The following is a 19,433-nucleotide window of genomic DNA, read 5'->3' as shown; positions in this document are numbered from 1 at the left end:
GATAAGAGCAATTCTGGTGTATTATTTTCCTGGTGCTAGGCCTTTACGCTGCCTCTTCATCTTCTATCTTGGGTGCCAGATAGTACTTTACATGTCCCATGTCAGCTATTTTGTACTTCACAACAAGCGGGATATCTGGAGACATGCGAAGTATCACCTGGTTGCACAATGGTGTTGCTTTTGTGAAGAAGTTCAGGTACCGCAAAGCAAACGTCAGCTGGATGGGTTCATTAAATTCAATAGTGACAGCTTCCTCCTCTTTGTCAACATTGGAGGTCTGGGACAACTTGATGTTGCCCATCCCCAGAGACCCGCTAGCAGAAAATGTCACCCCATCTTTAGCACAGGATATAACCACAGCATCCCCCGCTTGGCTGAGATCTCGACAAATGGGGGCAAATTCATCAGATGGCATCTTGATGATACAACTGTATTCTTTCTCTGGAATCCCAAGCGGTTCAACATCAATGACCATCAATTTCATCTCGTAATCAGACACCTTTCCTGATTAGGGGCCTTGAAAACCAGTGTCATGGTGTGTGCATTGTCTTCCGCCCTGAGCGTTATCACATTGTCACCAGCTGTACACTTAGGAATTTTGGACATACTACTCATCTTGGACCGATGGACTGGTTGCGGTCTCAGTGGTACATATCAAAGCCCTCTGAGCGCATGGTGAGCTGCACCAGGGACACGTGTGATGAATCCATGCTTTGCAAACTGATGCCACTCCAGCTGATGTCCCAGCATGCTTCGAGCCTCGAGAACCTTGGAACCCTGCACTAGGCAAGCCTCAAACATGGCGATACAAGACAGTGAATTGACAACTGGAAACGGGAAGTGAGCGAGCGAGGGAAAGGTGTGAAGCACCACGAACAAAAACTTAAAAGGAAGCTTGGAGGCAACTCTCACCACTAGCCTCGCACCAAAAAAGTGCATAACTGAAAGCCAGACCTTACAAGAGATTATTGGGTAATTTTAGAACACCTGACTGGGTATTGGTATCTATGTGTATATATAGTGTAGGCTTAATGGATCCCCATGTAAAGTCTTTGAGGTCCTATTCTACCATAGATAGACTTTTCCTATCTACTTGCAAGGGGTAAGGCATAATTAGAATATATTGTAGTTTGGCTAATATCATCATTTTAGCTACCTGAGTTTAACCTCAAGTGGATAATCCCAGTCCTTGCCATCCACTTATTTCTGACTGTATCCCTTCCCACATTGATGTCAAATAGTTGGTCAACATGTCTTGCACTCCAGGATGTATCATTATTTCTAAATATTTGAGTCATTAAGGTATCCATTGGAATTCAAAATGCTAAAGATCGGCTTTTTACTGTTCCTTTGGAAATAGGAAGGGCTTTGCATTTTCACCAATTTATATTGTAGTCCACGAAGCTTGAAAAATCATCTTTTGTCTCCACTAATGTTTTGACAGAATTGTGTGGTTCTTTCCTTGTCAAGAGTATATCATCTGCATACAATAAAGATTGTGATACACCTACCGGTGTTTTCACCCCTTAACGTTTGGATCTTGATGGATCACCGAAGAAAATGTTTCAATAGAACTGCTACTATTGTAAGTCAGCTATAGCCTCACATTCCAAGTATCACCATAATATGAGAGATACAGCCTCACATGGCTAGGTGCATCACCACTGAGCCACGTGCAGCATTTTGTATTGAACTGCTGCTATTGTAAGTCAGCTATAGCCTCACATTCCAAGTATCACCGTAATATGAGAGATACAGCCTCACATGGCTAGGTGCATCACCACTGAGCCGCGTGCAGGATTCTGTATTGAACTGCTGCTATTGTAAGTCAGCTATAGCCTCACATTCCAAGTATCACCATAATATGAGAGGTACAGCCTCACATGGCTAGGTGCATCACCACTGAGCCGCGTGCAGCATTCTGTATTGAACTGCTGCTACTGTAAGTCAGCTATAGCCTCACATTGCAAGTATCACCATAATATGAGAGATACAGCCTCACATGCTTACAACACATTCTAAATATAGACTTACACATTCAACTGCTGCCAGCTTATTCTAATAAAGGCCTCACATGCCAGGAGAAATCAACTAACACAAGGCACAGCTTCCCATTTCCAGGTGCTGCCATCAACTACAACCACATACCCCTCCATGTGCCCCTTTGATCCTTTTTTAAGTGCTAGTCTGTCTGTTTCCTATCCTAACTCTCACTTTCCCTTTCCCCCTCAACCCTTCCCTTTGTGTTCTCCTTCACAAACCAAGGCCTGGGTACCCTTGGGTCCTTTCCTTTATTGCTCTTACTGAAGAGCAATAATGGGCATAGAGGACAGCCTTGTCTTGTACCACACTGAATGTTGAAATGATCAGCTATATATCCAGTGCATAGCACTCTGACCAATGCTGTAATATATAAGGATCTAACTTTATTTGTAAAACTGTCACCCAGACCAAATCGGTAGAAGGTTCTATATATGTAACCCCACTCTTGTGTGTCAAATGTTTTCTCAGCATCACAAGGTAGTGCTAAAGTGGGGGCATCAGCCAGTCTTTCCTGCCAGAGAGCATGTAATTACGATTTAAGATTGTCCCTGCCCATTAGTCCAGGTATGCATCCTACTTGGGATTGGTGTTTAAGCTATGGCAGAAACCTCTTTTAATCTTGTAGCTAAAACATTTGCTAGGATCTTGATGTCTAAATTACTATGTGATGTTATTCTAAAACGAAAGCACTTAGTAGCGCCCCTGCAGCTTTGGGTAAAACCGCTATGAAAGATCAGTTAAACTCCATTATGAGGTCTTCTTTTTAAACCCAATTCATTATACATTTTCATTGCGAGAGCTATGACTAGGATATCACAAATCTTATAAAACTCCAGAGGAAATCCATCATCAACTGGTGACTTTCTGTGAGCTGCGTTCTTTAATATCAATGCCGACTTCTGATACTGTGATGGGAACTCTGACAAATTAATAGTTTCTTCATTTAAAGTGGGAAGCTTTCGTTTTGCCATAACAGCATGTTCTGCCTTGGAGTATGGTGATTTGTCCAGTTTTCACAATGCTTTATAAAAGGTTGCAAATCTATGCGAAATGTTTGCAGTCTTCGATATTACAGAACCATCATTCTCCCTTAAGTGTGATATTGTGTTTCGGTTTTGCATTTTTTCTTTTATTGTTGGGCCAATATCCTACCTGATTTCTGTCCATAACCGTGGAAGGGTATCTTGATACAAAACAATCATATTGTGCTTTTTTGTTATGTGTATGTTTAAGACATATTTAGCTTCAGTCTTTATCTTAAGGAAGCAGATGGGGCCAAAACATACTGTTTTGTCAATTTTCTAATTATCTCTTTCAGTTTTTGCACCATTTGGGCTTCCCTTCTTTGGGAGACAGATGAATTTTCTTACATCAAGCCACCGAAATATGCTTTCACTGAGGCCCATAATATTTGGAGATCCTTGGTTTGTCCAAAAAGTCCCGATGGTCTTTCTGTAGTATGTCTTCTTCTACTGGATACTCGTGTAACCCAATGTTCATTTTCCAGCATGTAAAGGTGGGCCTATCCACAGTTATCACAATATCAAGTGAGATTGGGGAATAATCAGTGATTCCCCCTTGGAGAATGTCACAACTCATCACTTGGTCTATCAATGTCAGAGAAATAGCAAAATAATACATTCTAGCACTCGTTTCATAAATATGATGAGTGAGTATGGGCTATGCAAGATTCCATCAAGTTCTGATCTTCCAATATGTCATTAAGCATACCCATATCCCTTTGGGCTGAAACATTTTACCTTCCAGAGCGGTCAATAATATGGTCGCAGGAAAGGTTCCAATCCACTCCTTGTATCACTGGAATGTGACGAGGTTCCAAAAGAAGCTTATTGAAATGTATCCTTAACACCCCATTTCAAGGGCTGGCACAGGGTTAACGGCTCTGGCACTGGGACATTACACCCACGTTCCAGCCCTTGGTACGGGGTGTTAACGCTATTAGCACCCTGGGTGACAAAGTGGGAGCACATGTGTTAAAAAAAGTATTCATGCTTTCAGTGCATCCCTTTAATTGAAAGGAAATGCTGTGGCAAGATGGCCGCCATGGTTCTGGAAGGCGGGGCTCTGTACGGAGCCCCTCTTCAATGTCCATAGCAGCCGCACACGGAGAAGGAGGTAAGCTGATGCGGCGGCAGGCGCCGCTGCCACAATCAGGTAAGTGGAGCCGGGGAGTGGGGGTAGGCTAGGTTTATAAAAAAATGAAAATAAATAAAGGGTGGGGAGAAGATGGTGGCCTACAGCATTGGAGGCAGCCTGCGGGTTCCAAGGAACACGGGCTGAGATCTGAGACTTCAGCCTGCGATCCGCAGAACCTTATTGCCTCCGCTGCCCGCCCTGGCTACTAATAGGAAAGGAACCCTGCTTTTGTACCATTCAGTGGATAGATAGACCCCACTACCGATATATCCTTACAAATGTGTACCTTCATTAATGGTAACCTTTCCTCACCACCTTGCCACACTTAAAGAATCATAGCCAGGTCTGATAGCACAGCGAGTAGAGCACTTGCTTTGACATCTGTGCAGAGCCTGCTGGCGCATGTTCGAATCCCAGCAGGGCCAAACTCAGCCTTTCATCCTTCTGAGATCGATAAATGAGCACCACACACTGTGGGTAATAATAAGCAGCGCTCAGATACCTGAGGGTTCGTATCGCTATTATTATTATTATTATATAAAGAAAGGATTTACTGAATAAGATAGCAACTCCACACTTTTTTGCCACTGCATCCTTGTATAAGGAGAAATAACTTAACACAGTTTGAATATTGTGCCAAAAGATATATTGTGCATCTTTGTTGCACTGTTGAAGGATTTTAATTTGCACCCACTGCTCAAATACATTTCAGATTTGTTCAGGGGCGATGCTTTAGGACAGTGAAAATACTGCTCCAATATACTGATAGGACGGGTTTGAAACCGCAATCTGTTTTCACCACAACAGAGAGTACGCAATCTGTTTTCACCACAACAGAGAGTATGCGTCCAGAGATTTAAAAAAAACTTTGAACATAACATTTGGACAGGGGTCAGTACATTTTAGAGCAAAACAATGGTCTGCTAGAACTACATAGAAACATTAAGAATGCTGGGCCATTCACTTGCCTGCCTCAGTAGATCACGTACTATTACATCTGCTAACGAGGGGGGCGTAGATGTTATAGACACTGCTCAATACAATTGTGAATTACTGAGGCCGTTAACTAACTGGGATGTTTATCTTCCACTGCAACATCATCTACGAAGGATTTGAAGGAAATGTTTGCCAGCACCACTGATGATGATTTGGCTGGATTAGCGAGTTTGAGCAAATGTGCTCATCCAATAGGGATCCAAATATTCCAGCATTGTATGTGTTTTAAATATGTACAAGAACCCTTTTTACCCCGCCTGGAAGGTATAGGGTCATAGACTAAAACCAGTGTTGGAATCCCTTTTCCATATTCGTAGAATTCCTTATGAAACTATTTGTCATTCAAATCCCTTCCTTCATGAGAGGCTCAGCCCTGATCACAAGCATAGAAGCACCAATGATACGTTGATTATGCTCGACATTGAGCGTCATTACACTGCTCTCTCCCTGCCATAGGCTTCAGAGGTCAATTTCAATACCCTTGAAGAGTGTGTCCCAGCTCAATGTCCCAAGCGGTTTCCTACTGAAATTGGCTGAAGATGCTGGTAGCACTAGATTGAAAATAGTTATCTGATCAGTGATGGGTTCCTCGAAAGCTTATGTGTACCAGGCTGGACCTAACATACTAAATGTACATAGAATATAAGGCTTTATATGACATAAAATGGGTATGGGCATTTGAGTTATGTTATGTTATGTTATTTTGCATTTATATAGCGCCTTATATACCATTGGTATGGTCTGAAGGCGCTGGTAGGTTGAACGCCCTTGGGAACCGAAGTTCAGGTCAGTAGAGAGAGTAGAGAGAGTCAAGGGTATGTGTGCAGCTGGTGCGGTATTCATGTAATAGCTGCTTTTTAGCGGTAGGTGTGGTGGTTAAGAGATCAGTAGTATGTGATCGTTCTGGCAGGGTTTATCCAGACCGAATGTGGCTGCGTTAGGCCTGAGGAGAACGCCTGGCTAGGGGTGTGTAACCAGCAGTGTTTACATAGAATGATGAGGAGTGAGCGGCGGATGTTGGTATGAGAACAGTTATACCGAAAGGTGTCATAGTATCTCTGTGTTCTAGTTGAGTGGTGGTGTAAAGAAGAGAGTAAGCATGGTGGTGAGATATGATGGGTTATATGCTCTTTCAAACGTTCCCTGCATTCCAAACCATACTATGTACGTCACGCACCATGCATTCATCTGTTTTGCTCATTCACCCGCTCTACGCACTCGTCCATTTTATGTCCTCACACGCACTATGCATTCACCCCCTCTACGCACTCATCCCTTCCACGCATTCATCCCCTCCACGCACTCATCCCCTCCACACCGAGAGGCTATTGGGCATACTTCAAAATGCACTTGTCACATGAAGCTTGTATACTGCATTCATTGCCATCGTAGTGGTCTTACTGTGCCAGGACCTTTCCAGAAAGGACCCAAGGGTACCCAGGCCTTGGTTTGTGAAGGAGAACACAAAGGGAAGGGTTGAGGGGGAAAGGGAAAGTGAGAGTTAGGATAGGAAACAGACAGACTAGCACTTAAAAAAGGATCAAAGGGGCACATGGAGGGGTATGTGGTTGTAGTTGATGGCAGCACCTGGAAATGGGAAGCTGTGCCTTGTGTTAGTTGATTTCTCCTGGCATGTGAGGCCTTTATTAGAATAAGCTGGCAGCAGTTGAATGTGTAAGTCTATATTTAGAATGTGTTGTAAGCATGTGAGGCTGTATCTCTCATATTATGGTGATACTTGCAATGTGAGGCTATAGCTGACTTACAGTAGCAGCAGTTCAATACAGAATGCTGCACGCGGCTCAGTGGTGATGCACCTAGCCATGTGAGGCTGTACCTCTCATATTATGGTGATACTTGGAATGTGAGGCTATAGCTGACTTACAATAGCAGCAGTTCAATACAGAATCCTGCACGCGGCTCAGTGGTGATGCACCTAGCCATGTGAGGCTGTATCTCTCATATTATGGTGATACTTGGAATGTGAGGCTATAGCTGACTTACAATAGCAGCAGTTCAATACAAAATGCTGCACGTGGCTCAGTGGTGATGCACCTAGCCATGTGAGGCTGTATCTCTCATATTATGGTGATACTTGGAATGTGAGGCTATAGCTGACTTACAATAGTAGCAGTTCAATACATAATGCTGCACGTGGCTCAGTGGTGATGCACCTAGCCATGTGAGGTCGTATCTCTCATATTATGGTGATACTTGGGATGTGAGGCTATAACTGGTTTACAATAGCAGCAGTTCAGTACAGAGTGCTGCACTTGGCTCATTGGTGATGCACCTAGCCACGTGAGGCTGTTTCCCTTGTGATCCTATAACTGGCCTATGCAGAATATATCTGACCATGTGAGACTGTGCCTCTGGAATGTAATGACTCTGATGGATAAGCCCTTGGAACGTCATGACAGCACGCATGGCATATCAAGGCGGCACCCTAGTTGATATGTATTTGGTAACTACACTATCATCAGCAAGGCTGTTATTTAATGCTAGGTTTGATATAGGATTCGTTTTGCATCAGTGATGTCACTTCTGTATTGTCATGTGGGACATTGAACATGTGGCTTCTGTTGTTTGGGTCAATCATCATATACATGTCACTTCCTGTGATGTCATCAGGCTATCCGTGGTATTTTAGTAAATTGACGTCCCTGCTGTCTACTACAAAACAACCTCTGTGAGTAGCCGACAGCTACAAGGGAAAGACCCAGAAACCTAAAAGGCTCTAGACTAAATGCTCACAAGCATGGGCGTAATTTTAAGGGGTGACGGGGGTGTTTGTCCCCCCCAACTTTCATGGCACACTATTTTGTCCCCATTCATTTGAATGAGGCACCTTTTCTTCAGAGGTCATGTCCCCCCCCAACATTTTCAGTGAAGTTTCTCCACTGCTCATGAGCTCAACAGGACCACCTCAAATTCAGAAAGGAGTTGAAGACAGCATCATTCTATTTACAAAAATGTAGGAGTCCCTCTACTGAGAATGGACATGGCTCAAATAACCTGTTCTAGGGATGCTGCGACCACCTTTTAGATCACTGCACCTTTCCCAGTGGAGAAACAACCATTTATATTTCAGTCGGGTCCCACCCTCAAGGGCAGCCGAGCACCGGAATGCCAGGAAATTGTGCAGGAGTACATCAGCAACCCTTGACACGTGTTTCAGCCTTGTTGGGCCTCATCAGTGTCGGAAGCGGAACCTCTTCAGGCACAATTCTCAGACAAGGGGATCCCATATTTTTGTATATTTTGAAAAACTTGCAGTTTAAGCTTAATCGGGGCGTGGGCCTCTTGCTCACAGTGCTGACAGACCACCGAGAGTGGGAACCATGCCACAGAACAGGTCATTTGAGTCGAGGGGCGCCCATATTTCTGTACAGAATTATTCTGGCAAAACCTCATGCGAAATGTTTTGTGAGCCAGCAAATGTTCATTGCTGGTCTCTTGTCCACTGGTGGCACTGCCCCTGGAACCTGCAAGCTTGTACTCTTATCCTGTAAAGTGCTCTGTTCCGCAAGCGACCTGCGGCGCGTGACAACACATCTAAAAAACGTGCAATAATTCAATACATGAAATGTTCCCCTTTTAATGATACAGCCTAAAAGCGAAGCGCGGCAGGTTGTGAACCCACCTCTCCGGCTTGCCAGGCAGCTCTTCAAGCCATTAAAAGCCACGGTGATTTCGGGTTTGAACTCCCCCCTTCAGAAGTTGTTCCGGTTGGAGATTTTGATGATCCGCTCTGCGTGCGCCCAGCTCGGGAGGGGGAGGGGCTGGGCCCAGCACTCTCCGGGCCCTGTTCTACAGCGCGCGCGCGCGGCTGCAGCGCTCAGCGAGGGGGTGATTATCGGCGCCCGCAACGCCGCGGAGCCTCTAATGAGACTCTAATATCATTGTCCTGCACGCTAGGCAACTTGCGAGTTCGCCTCGTGTTGCCTTGGTTTGCTAATCCCTTTCCCAGCCCTCTTTCCCCAGGTGATGGCAGTCCTTTCGCAGGTTTTCTTTTTAACAGCTGATTAAGCGGGAATTTGCTCGTGGAGTCCAGCTGCAGGCGCCGTCCAGCTGGAGCGCAGATTCCGCAATGAGTGCCTTTTCAAGGGGCTGGCCTCGCTCCAGACCTGACTCACCTATTTGTGTCTGAGAGAGACACGGAGTCTGCATATATGGCTGTGCATATTGGTGCTGGTCAGTTCCATACATCGGGGCCAGCGTGGTGGTATGCCTGTGCGTGGTGTGTGCATGCGTGCGTGTCTGTGTATAGGGTACACGTGTCTTTGTTCACGTCTACGTGAGTGCGTTTGTGTGTGTCATTGACGCAGTCAGCCACCCACAGTACAACGCCAGGGGGTGGCCTAATTGTTCAACTCTATATTTGCAACTATACCTGTGTTCTGCTTCACAGGCGGAGCACCTACGCATGATTTTGCCATTAAGCACCCTGGACAGAGCACAAGCACACCTCTGTACGTAATGCAACAAACCCATTTTCTTACACAATGTGCGTTTTTATGTTTGTATATGTATGTGGTGTGATTGTGTGTGTGTGTGTGTGTAAATATATAGTTGCCCTGTGGTAGCCATGGTACAACCAAATGCACCAACAAAGATCCAACGGCATAGGCTGTGAGCACGCCTCTGCAGTGCCGAGGGCCTTGTATTTTATAGGGCCCTGTAGGTAAGATTGACAGAGTGCCCTGGGTAGGCGGAGCTTAGGGTGGGAGAGTTTATGGCTATCACAAGGCTATCATTAACGAACTTTAGTGTCAAATGTTCGATGTATTGTAACCTGTTAACATCATGCTTGCTGTGCCTGTTAAAAGGATAAGATCTCAGTGGGAGGTTCTGTGTAGCTGGTCGATTTGACTTTGATTTGAGAAATTAGGAGCAGGGGCCCTGTGGGCATGTGTCCCTTGTCTGAGTGTTAAATCCGCCTCTGAAGCAGGCCCTTCTGATGGCGAAAGTGGAGGAGGCAGAGTACACAACACCCGCTGTCACCCGGAGGAGGCAGAGGTCACCACATCACACGCTCTGCCCAGGCCTTGGGCTCTCTGTGCCATGTTGCTGTTGGCCCAGGTGACTGTTGATGGGTATGAGTATGCCAGTATGCCCGTGTGGGCCAGGCCCTCGCCCATGGCCTTTTTCATGTGGCGTGGACTGATGGCTGGTGGTGGCTTTCCACTGAGGCCGTGCATCACGAGATTTCTCCTGCTTTTGCTTTGCGTGCTGGCCTGGTGGCATTGGTCCACTGCTGGTCCACTGGATTGCAGAGGAGCTTGAGGAAGATTGGCCCACAGCCCGTGGAGAAGCTGCTGCAGGTTGCAGAGTGTGGCGAGGAGCTGCAAGCTGGTCTCCATGCCGCAGCCACCGTACCCTTCTGTGCAGGGGTTGTGCTGGTTTGCTCTCTTCCTCCTCCAGTATCAAATGGTTCCTGACTGTTTGTCTTCCACATGATGTCCAAGTGGAAACTCCAGAACGTTAACACTGACACCCTTTCAAAAGGAGCCTCTCTTTCCGATGTTGTCACTCTGGTGGAACTCTAGGATGGGCCATTATAGCCGGACACCGGTTTGGACTGGGTGCAGATGGGATTGACCTGAGGTGGGTGATGGCTCCCATGAATTTTGTTTCCTGCTTGGGCTGCAAAGCCCCATTCTGAGGGTTTGATGCCTCATTCACGTGCTGGCGGTGTTGACGTTTCCCATCCTTTCAACCATGGACACCCGCCTGGTCTGGTTTCTCCACTCCCTGTGCTTGTGTTTGTTCTCTTCAAACATGCCTTCTCATACGCATTCCTCCAGGTTCCAAGAAGCCCCTTGAGAGGCGTAAATGTACTCTTTGAAATCTAATCCATGGTGTCCGAGGGCTGTACACGAGGGACCAGCAGTTCATGTGGACAATGAGTCAACTAGAGGGGACCTAGAGATCCCTCCACATTAAGTACCAATGATCACTAGATCCCTTTATGTGCATTCAAGTATTATGACCCAAACGAAGGCTTGAGCGATGGGGATCAGGTCAAGAGAGTAACAGCCTGAAGACCTCCCAGACATAGCAAGCATGCACAGTAAGTGCCAAAATAGAGTGTGATGGCGCCCTTGGAATGCTAGCCAGTTATCAGGGTATGTGGGTAGAATGCAAAGGTGGGAGGCGTCCGAAAGAAGGGAAGCGGCTATGCCATCAAGGTAAGAAGGGCATTCGGATGAGGATGGCACAATAGTGACACGCCCCAGAGAGCGACAATGCTAACAGAAAAAGTGATAAGATTCTGCAAGTTAGGAAGGACGGTCTCTTGCAGTTCCTGGTCACGGAGCTAGCATAGTACCACTGCAGGGTACAGCACCTACACCAGGCTCCATTAACAGACCAATGCGGCATGGTCCGACGCCCCCTTTGACACTACCCAAATCCCAAGCCAAGTCGCCACTCCCCCATCAGTCGGATAGGTGGAACAATAGGTAGGATAGTCTTGTTCCTAACTTACACACTTGTGGCAGACTTGGAGGTGCAGGTGGTTTTATGAGATTGCCATGCCCCAGAAGGCCCCTTTGTGTGCCAAGGCTAAGGTGGAAAGTGCAAGGAAATGGGACCACACACCTTAACTCCATTGGTGGATTTGTGAAGGACCCCAAGGTGGTGTCCAATAATGGCACCTGAAACCCTTCATTTCAACCTCCCCATTTTTGAGAATCTCCCAAGATGCCCACCAGGTTTAGTTTAATTTATTTCTTATATAGCGCAACACGCCCAGGGGTCTCAGTGCGCTGACAGAAAACAATACAAATGACACATAGATAGATCGAAAACAGCATAAATAGCCAACAGAAAGACGATAAGTAGAAAAAACAGAGGTTCATACAGATACCATAACAAATGTCAATTAAAAATGAGTCTCAGTTTGATGGGAGAGGAGATGCTCAACAAACCTTTGCTTAGGTTCAAGAACAAGGGGAGAATACTTTGGCCGCAACCTATGACTATGCAGTCTGTATTATCTGTTGTACACCAATTGCTTATCTGTAGTCTCTTCAGGACTCTCAAATCCTGAATTTTGACCCGCTCTTTGATATAGCCAGGCCAACATTTTGTTTTGAAGTGACTCTCTTGACTTTGGTTCCTGGGCTCTTCAGCATTAGTAATTATAATATTCCTAGAGTCCAAGGTAAACTTCCTTAAATTTGGGTCAATAATCCTTCGCATGCGAGATTTCTTTCTACGAATATCCTTCGAAAATGAAAGAATGGGTGAAGTGTTCAGCATAAACCCTGGACTAACGGGCTTTCCAGATGATAAAATAGCACCACCAGGAATGTTTAAATCCAATCCAGAGGAGTACCTTACTTCTTGTGTCTGCTGAGTAGGTGAGTACCAACACCAGGAGTCTCTTGAACGTTTATTTGGCAATGCAGGTGAGCCCGATTGTGGATATAATCAGTTTGACAGGACTTATCCACAGCGATAGAATATACCATAGATGCTCATGTGACTAAAGAGTCAATCCAGGCATGAAATTCTGTCACACTTCTACATGCATCAAGATCCCGAATAATGCGCTCCTTAATATGCAGCCATCTCCCTGAGATGATTAGGTCATCATCCACTCCTTTCAAGACCACAGAGGACGATTCTAAGGTTTCATAGATCCCGTCCTCCCATCTCTTTCAAGGGAGTCTGCATTATTAGAGTTGGAAAAAGCACAGATCCTTCAGCAACACCAATTGCATTTCCAGCCATCTATAACCCGGCAACACTTACCGGGTCAGTTTGAACCTGGGTGAATTTGTTCCCCAACTCCATAATGGTGGAGACAGGTCCCCTAACTGACACCAACTCTAGTAAAGGCATAAACGGGGCTGTAGCAGTACCCTTAACTACGCCCAGGTCTGCTTTGTGGTCTTCTTTAGTGATGGCATAGGAGGAATTATCCTGGAGCTGTTGGCTGTTCGAGGTTTTGGCAATAAGTTGCCGGAGAAGACAACTTCTAGTCCCAGAAGAAGCTGGGGATTCAAGTGGGAAAATGTGAATATCTTGAGACAATTACTTTCTTGCCCGTAGAGTGGAGGGAGTGGATTGGGATGACCATGTGAATTTAGACAGTACATTGTGGGAGTTTGCCCTAGTGGTAGGCATTATTATAGCAAAGCTTCTCAAATCAAATGTATGCCGTCCACAACAGACTATGGTTAAATAGTTCAGGTAATTGTAGGTTACTACAAGAATACAAAAAAAATGCAGTCTTTACCAGGCAATATTCACAGGCCAGGACTCCAATGGCCCACATACACTATATGTGAATGGCAACAAACGAGCATAACATGCTGAGGCAAGGAACATGCAGCAGCACGCTTACCTCGATTAATTGTAGGAACCAAGCCAAGACAGACAAGCAAACAATTGCTAGTAGTTGCAGCCCGCCCACAGGATCATAGCAAAATCAGGTCAGTATTCAGTGACTAAATGCCTTTCCCCAACAGCAATCGATAAAGTAAGGGAAGGTACTAAGAACTGCGACTTTTCTACGTTCACCGTTCTCCGTGACTCGAGCAGTCCTACTGGAGGAAAGGACCCTACAGCATCTGACATCCAGCATCCAGCGTGAAACTCTTACTGTTCTTCCTCCAGGTAGGGTTAGTTCATGATGAGCTCATGCTATGCATGCCCATTTGGCTGATTGAGTGGTCTCTGTACATTAACCCTGTATTGCTTTTTTCTAGGTGAGTGCGAGAGATTATTTATGCCCTCCTGGATTCACCCAAGATTGTTGATATTTTAGAGGTGTGCACTCTGACATGACTCCACTCGGAAACTGAGGCTCAAAACTCCTTTTATTCTGTGAAATGATAATACCTGATGCCACTGCCATGCATAATGTGTACCATAAAGTGCAGACTTAGCTTTGGCACCTACATTGGCTGGGCACATGGGGCGAAACAGGCATGGAAATGAGGCCTTATTTTCTCTTGCTAGCCAGCACTGCTATCTACTACCTAACAGACAATTTCCAGTAGGTTTGTGGAATTCAGGGTGAGAAGAACGAATTTTGAGTCGTATTGTCATTTGATACTCAAGTATAGTTTGGTTAAAATCTTTAACTCTGTCTCACAGATACTAACAGCCATGCCTTACTGTAATTAAGTCAGATCAGCTGCCCTTGTGGGCCATTGCCTGGTTTGATGTGCTAGACATATTTGTCAAATGTAAAGATCTTTATTCATTCGTATATACCCCAAATTGGGTAATAATTGTATTTTTTCTGTGTTGCAACTAACCAACGATCCACACACTTTTGGGGATAAGCCTGTCATTCCATCTACGTTACCAAAATTGGACAAGGAGGTTTAAAATGTGCTTGTGTTTCCAATCTGTTCGGATCCCTTTTGGTGTATTAGAGGTGTGGGGCTGATTGATGGTTTAGAAACCGATATTTACCCCTGGACCATTGGTATCCCAGAAGTTGATTCGTCACAGCAAGACTGTGGTGCTTTGTATTGTTGCACGCAGACCGGAAGTACCCTGAGCTCTGCAGGCACCTAAGCTTTCTGTGTGTTTTGTGATTAGGGTTGTAATGGCTTTGTGTGGAGACAGGAGACCTGTGGACTCGTGGTGCAGTGATCAAATGGCTGCTGGGTTCTTTGGCTAGCAGAGGTGTAGCAGTCATTTGCTTGATGTCAACTATTGGGTATTTAAATGGCCCTGCCCAAGTCACTACTTTAGGCTAGCCTGCGATGAGTTTGGTGTAGAACTTGAGTATCAGTAGGGAGGGTTCCTGGTGCTTCCTGCATTTGTGTGGAAAGTGTGATTTTCTCAAGTGAGACGGGACAGCGCCAGTAGCTGTTGAATTGTGGATGTTGTCTTCCTATTCGCTGGGTGGGTGTGAGCCATGCATCCTTTTCCTGGTAGGAGATGTGCGGTGGTGTCACTTAGCAAAACGCCAACATTTGTTTGATTTTCTCACTCTTTTGGTAATAAGGGATAATGTCATCTACTAAGCATTTTCACTGCTCCTGTTGTTACTGTAGTGGTCTCTCGGTGCAGCGGCGTGTTGAGTGTATTACATGCACTGCGCCCGCGCTCGCGCATCCAGAAATTGAACGGAGGTCATGGTGTATATCATTTATTGATGCTTTTAGGCGAGTTTGGTAAAACAATTGATGTTGTTCGACAGTACTATTACTACAACAATTAATCATGATTTTATAATTTCTACCCCGTCCCTCCATTCCTCGCACCTTCATCTGTATGCATGCATGACCTAAATGGACTAGGACTAGTTAGTTTGTCTGTCCTGTCCCCCTCCTCCCTTTTCCCCCCTCGCTAGCTTGGTCGCTACTTTAACACCTCCTGCACTAGGAGAAATGCCGTCAGGCCGAGTATGCTAGTTTTTCTGTCAATCATTCGGAAACTTCAAGGCCTAAGAGTGATTACTGTATTTCCATGTTCCCTTCCCTCCTTGAAGCACTTTGAAGCACTCCGCCTGTGCATAAGCGCTGTATAAATGAACAATACATAAATAAAATAGCAATAATAATAATGTTAACCGTTATAATAGTTGTTATTGTTATTTTTTAAGTAGCTATTAATTGGCTTGTTTGCCTCAGCCCTGCTGCTGTTTACTAGCCGACGTGTGAAAAACATCTGCTGTTTACTGGTAAGTGTCCACTGAGCCCGTCGGTTACAGGGACTGGGTTGGATGCACAGTGTACCGGGTGGGTGATGTGTTCCAAACTGGCGTGCTGTTACCTGAGCGAGGTGGACTGAGCCCACCCAGTGCTCATTATTTAGCTAGCATGATCTGGCAATAATAACCCTTGCGATGAAGAAGAAACACGATACGCTAGAAAAGTGTCCTCTTTTCACTTTCCCTTTGCACGTTCCGGTTAGTTTGCTTTTAATTCCCACCAAAAAGGCAGAAGCTAAGGCAAGGCCGCAGCGCTCCTCGGGAGGCCGCACGCCCTCCCTCCGCGGCCACGCGTCAGTTGCTCTTGCCTGAGCTGGGCCTGGAGCCAGGCTCTTTCCCGCTGACACTGATGGAGTGAGGCAGGTGGCCGGCTTGGCAGCCACGCCACCTTTGATTGATAAAGCGATGGAAGTGTCACAGGTGCTCAGGCTGCCATTAACGGGCAGCACTTCACAGACATGTGCCCTGCGCCTTCCTGCTCTGCTACCGGGGTTTATTGGTACCTACAGTGGGGAATGCATAACTGCTGAACCCATATGCATGCACTTGTGTTAGCCGACCCCTTACCCTCACCAGTAAATAAAATGGCTCACAACGTTTGTCAAGTGTTGGCAATAAAAGGCCGTAGGATTTTATTGTGCAGATATGGTTATGGAGATAACAATAATCACATATCATAATAGTATCATACTTTTGGGGATTGGGTCCTGAGGTTACCCCTCTGGCCCGTGCCGCCTTCTCTTGTCCCACGACTTGTTGTGGACACCCTACAGTGCCCTGTACCTCTTTTCCTTTGTTCTTCTCCCTTCTTTTGTAGGGTGGGAGGGTTTTGTGGTAAAGAAGCAAAGAGTGGAAGACGCTGAGTGAACAGCGAACCTCCTGTTTGTTTGGGTCCCCGTTCAGGGTCCACAAATAGATGAGCATGCTGCTCTTATTTATAAGACCCAGGGGAGCCCTCGGTCTTGGATGTGTATAGTGGGGGGGGCTGTGCTCCAGCCCCCAGGCCGGGTAGCCGACTGTTTGGCCCCCTAAGGGGGAGCAGGTCTTTGATCCTGAGCCCTGCCTGACTGTTAGTTTCTCTTAGGTGCTTAGCATCTTGTTGCTTAGAGGAAGGGTGAGGTGATTGTTCACACCTCACCCTTCCCTGGCTTTGTATGGCAGAGACTGCGTGTCTCTGCAGCTGAGAGGGAGAGGAGCAGGCCTGGGGGTGGGGGCTGCCCCTCTCCTGGCCTACTGAATCATAACATCAGTTACCCTGCCTCGTCTTGGGCGGCCCTGCGGCATTGCCCAGAAGGGATGATGGACAGTTCTCAAACCTGGGGCCAGAGAGCTGTTTCAAATTTGGGGCAAAGGTCACGAGGGGGGTGAATTTGAAGTGAGGCTGGGAGTTGGGAGGAGCGCGAGATAGCTCTCTGATCATATTAGTAATATCATACGGTATTTATATAGCGCTTCGTGTCAGAACCCTCCGGCTTCTAAGCGCTTCCAGAATAGCAATTGTCACTGCCCATTTTAATCAGGAGTGGAAGGGAACCAACATGTACTAGTAGTACTCTGGCTGCATCCAAAAAGGAGGGAGTGGATTGGTCAGACAGATAGCGAGGTGGGAGGGAGTGGGATGGTCAGGATTAATTTTTTAATCTGAATTATTAGAGGCCTCTTTCATGACTCAAGGGCTTGATTGGTCACCAGGGTTGATGCTTTACAGGACATCCCTTCCAATCACAGGAGTGTACATTGACATTCAAGAAGAGTCATTCACCATTATTACTGAAACATTACAAGATCAATCAAGCCCTTGAGTCATCAAGGCAGCGCCTAATAATTCAGATTAAGGAATCCTCCCTTCCCCCCAAAGAGGGGGGTTGCACTCCAAGTGGCTAGAGACGACAGATAACTCTTCATCAATGGAGGACAGCGAGCACTCAGACTTCGAGGGGAGTGGGCCAGCTAGCTCTATAGCTGCATGCAGGGAGAGGGCGGGGGGTAACTCATAAGGAAACCATCCACACCCTACCACGGGGAGGGAATGCTCTCCACTCAGAGGTGGGGGGCAAACAGACTGGCACTAGGAAGGGGAATAACTACAACAAGGGAGGAAAGCAAGTCCTTCATATAGCAGGTAGAATGGGGGACAAGCCATGGGCAGGAGGAGGATGGGGAGCACGCTAACCTGAGAGGGTGGATAGATCTCCAATAAGGGGTGAAAAATAAGCCCCCAATGACCGGCACAAGAGAAGGCAACGAGCTCACCCCACAGAGAGCTCCATGGAAGGAGTACTGATAACTCTCCCACCTCGGAGGGCAGAAAGAACCCTGGCCACGGAAAGCGGGTACCTCTCCAACAAACCAAGGTGAATATCTCACCCGTCTGAGATGGTGGACAGGTCTACAAGCAAGGGAGGTGGACAGGGTTGACGGCGTATAGCAATGCCATACATTCAAGTGGTCTATCGATGGGGTGCAAATAGCGGCACCGAGTGAGATAACTTCGGCTTTTTGTTTACAGCAGAACCAGAGGAGGACATTACTGTGAAAAGGCTTGAGAATTAAATCAATCAGCTGGTTTTTCAGACAAAGAAAATATACCATAAATATTGTCCATTTTTGGCTAAGCCATTGCTCAGATTTTATGTTGGAAAAGTTGTCCCGACGATCTTTTATAGGTCGGAAGTAGAGCCAATATTATATAAGCGGCCGCGGGAGAGGTGAGAAGGACGAGTCTGGAGGGACGTATTGAACCTTCCACTTCCGGTCCCCATGGCATCATTGCGCTTCAAACTTGGCCTTTTGTCACTCCAGGCATGGTTCCACTGATGCGCGGTCTCACATATGGGTAAAACACTTTTACGCACTAGGGCGTCTTTGTCTGAAGAACTTCTAGCAGCCATGAATAGTAAATCTTCAAATCTTTTGGTTAGGATAGACTCTTACGCAGGAGCTGTTCTGGATCATTGTGGGAGACAGAAGATCGATCTCATGGAAATCCCCTGGTGGCAGAGAAAGTGTCTCAGAAACATGGATTGGATAGACACTGTGAATAACTCTAGAAATTATAGTGTGCTTTCAACATTTTCACGAGCATGTAAAGCCCTGAGGTCTTTGCCTAAATATCAGGATCAGTTTCCTTGTTCCTATGTTAGAGATCCATTTTAACGCTTTAGGTTAAATTTGCTACCCACTGGAGAAATGTTATTTGCTCGTTCCAAAAACCGCTATTTAAGTAGAAAACTGTGTGGCTATTGCAAGAATTCAGCATCCATACAAACTCTTAAGCACATCGTAGCAGAATGTACAACGCTATCAGATGTTTCGACATTCTGAAGATGTGTGGCAACGTCTCAATGCTGGCAATGACATTTATCAGTCTCGGGAGGATAGCTCAGGGGCAACCTCTGGGTGTTAAGTGCATTCTAAATAACCTATCATATCATCATATCATAACTACGAAGTGGTGATGATGCTGAAAGAAATGGGTATTAATAACTGTTATTATGCAAGTCTATGCAAAAAAGACAAGCATACTCGTCCTTTGATAATACAAACTAATGAT

The 19,433-nt window shown here is 46.0% G+C and overlaps 1 protein-coding gene and 1 pseudogene across 6 annotated transcripts in view; one reads left to right on the top strand and one right to left on the bottom strand.

Annotated features, from left to right (window-relative positions):
* The window catches only part of SGCD (sarcoglycan delta), a 1,261,231-nt gene that overhangs the window by 367,697 nt on the left and 874,101 nt on the right, over window positions 1–19,433 (top strand). The window lies entirely within an intron of this gene.
* On the bottom strand, window positions 44–801 carry LOC138581861 (proliferating cell nuclear antigen-like; annotated as a pseudogene).

The sequence above is a fragment of the Ambystoma mexicanum genome, chromosome 3q, assembly GCF_040938575.1.
Source record: "Ambystoma mexicanum isolate Mex_15411 chromosome 3q, UKY_AmexF1_1, whole genome shotgun sequence".
Classification (NCBI taxonomy): Eukaryota; Metazoa; Chordata; class Amphibia; order Caudata; family Ambystomatidae; genus Ambystoma; species Ambystoma mexicanum.
This window is presented reverse-complemented; position numbering and strand designations above follow the sequence as displayed.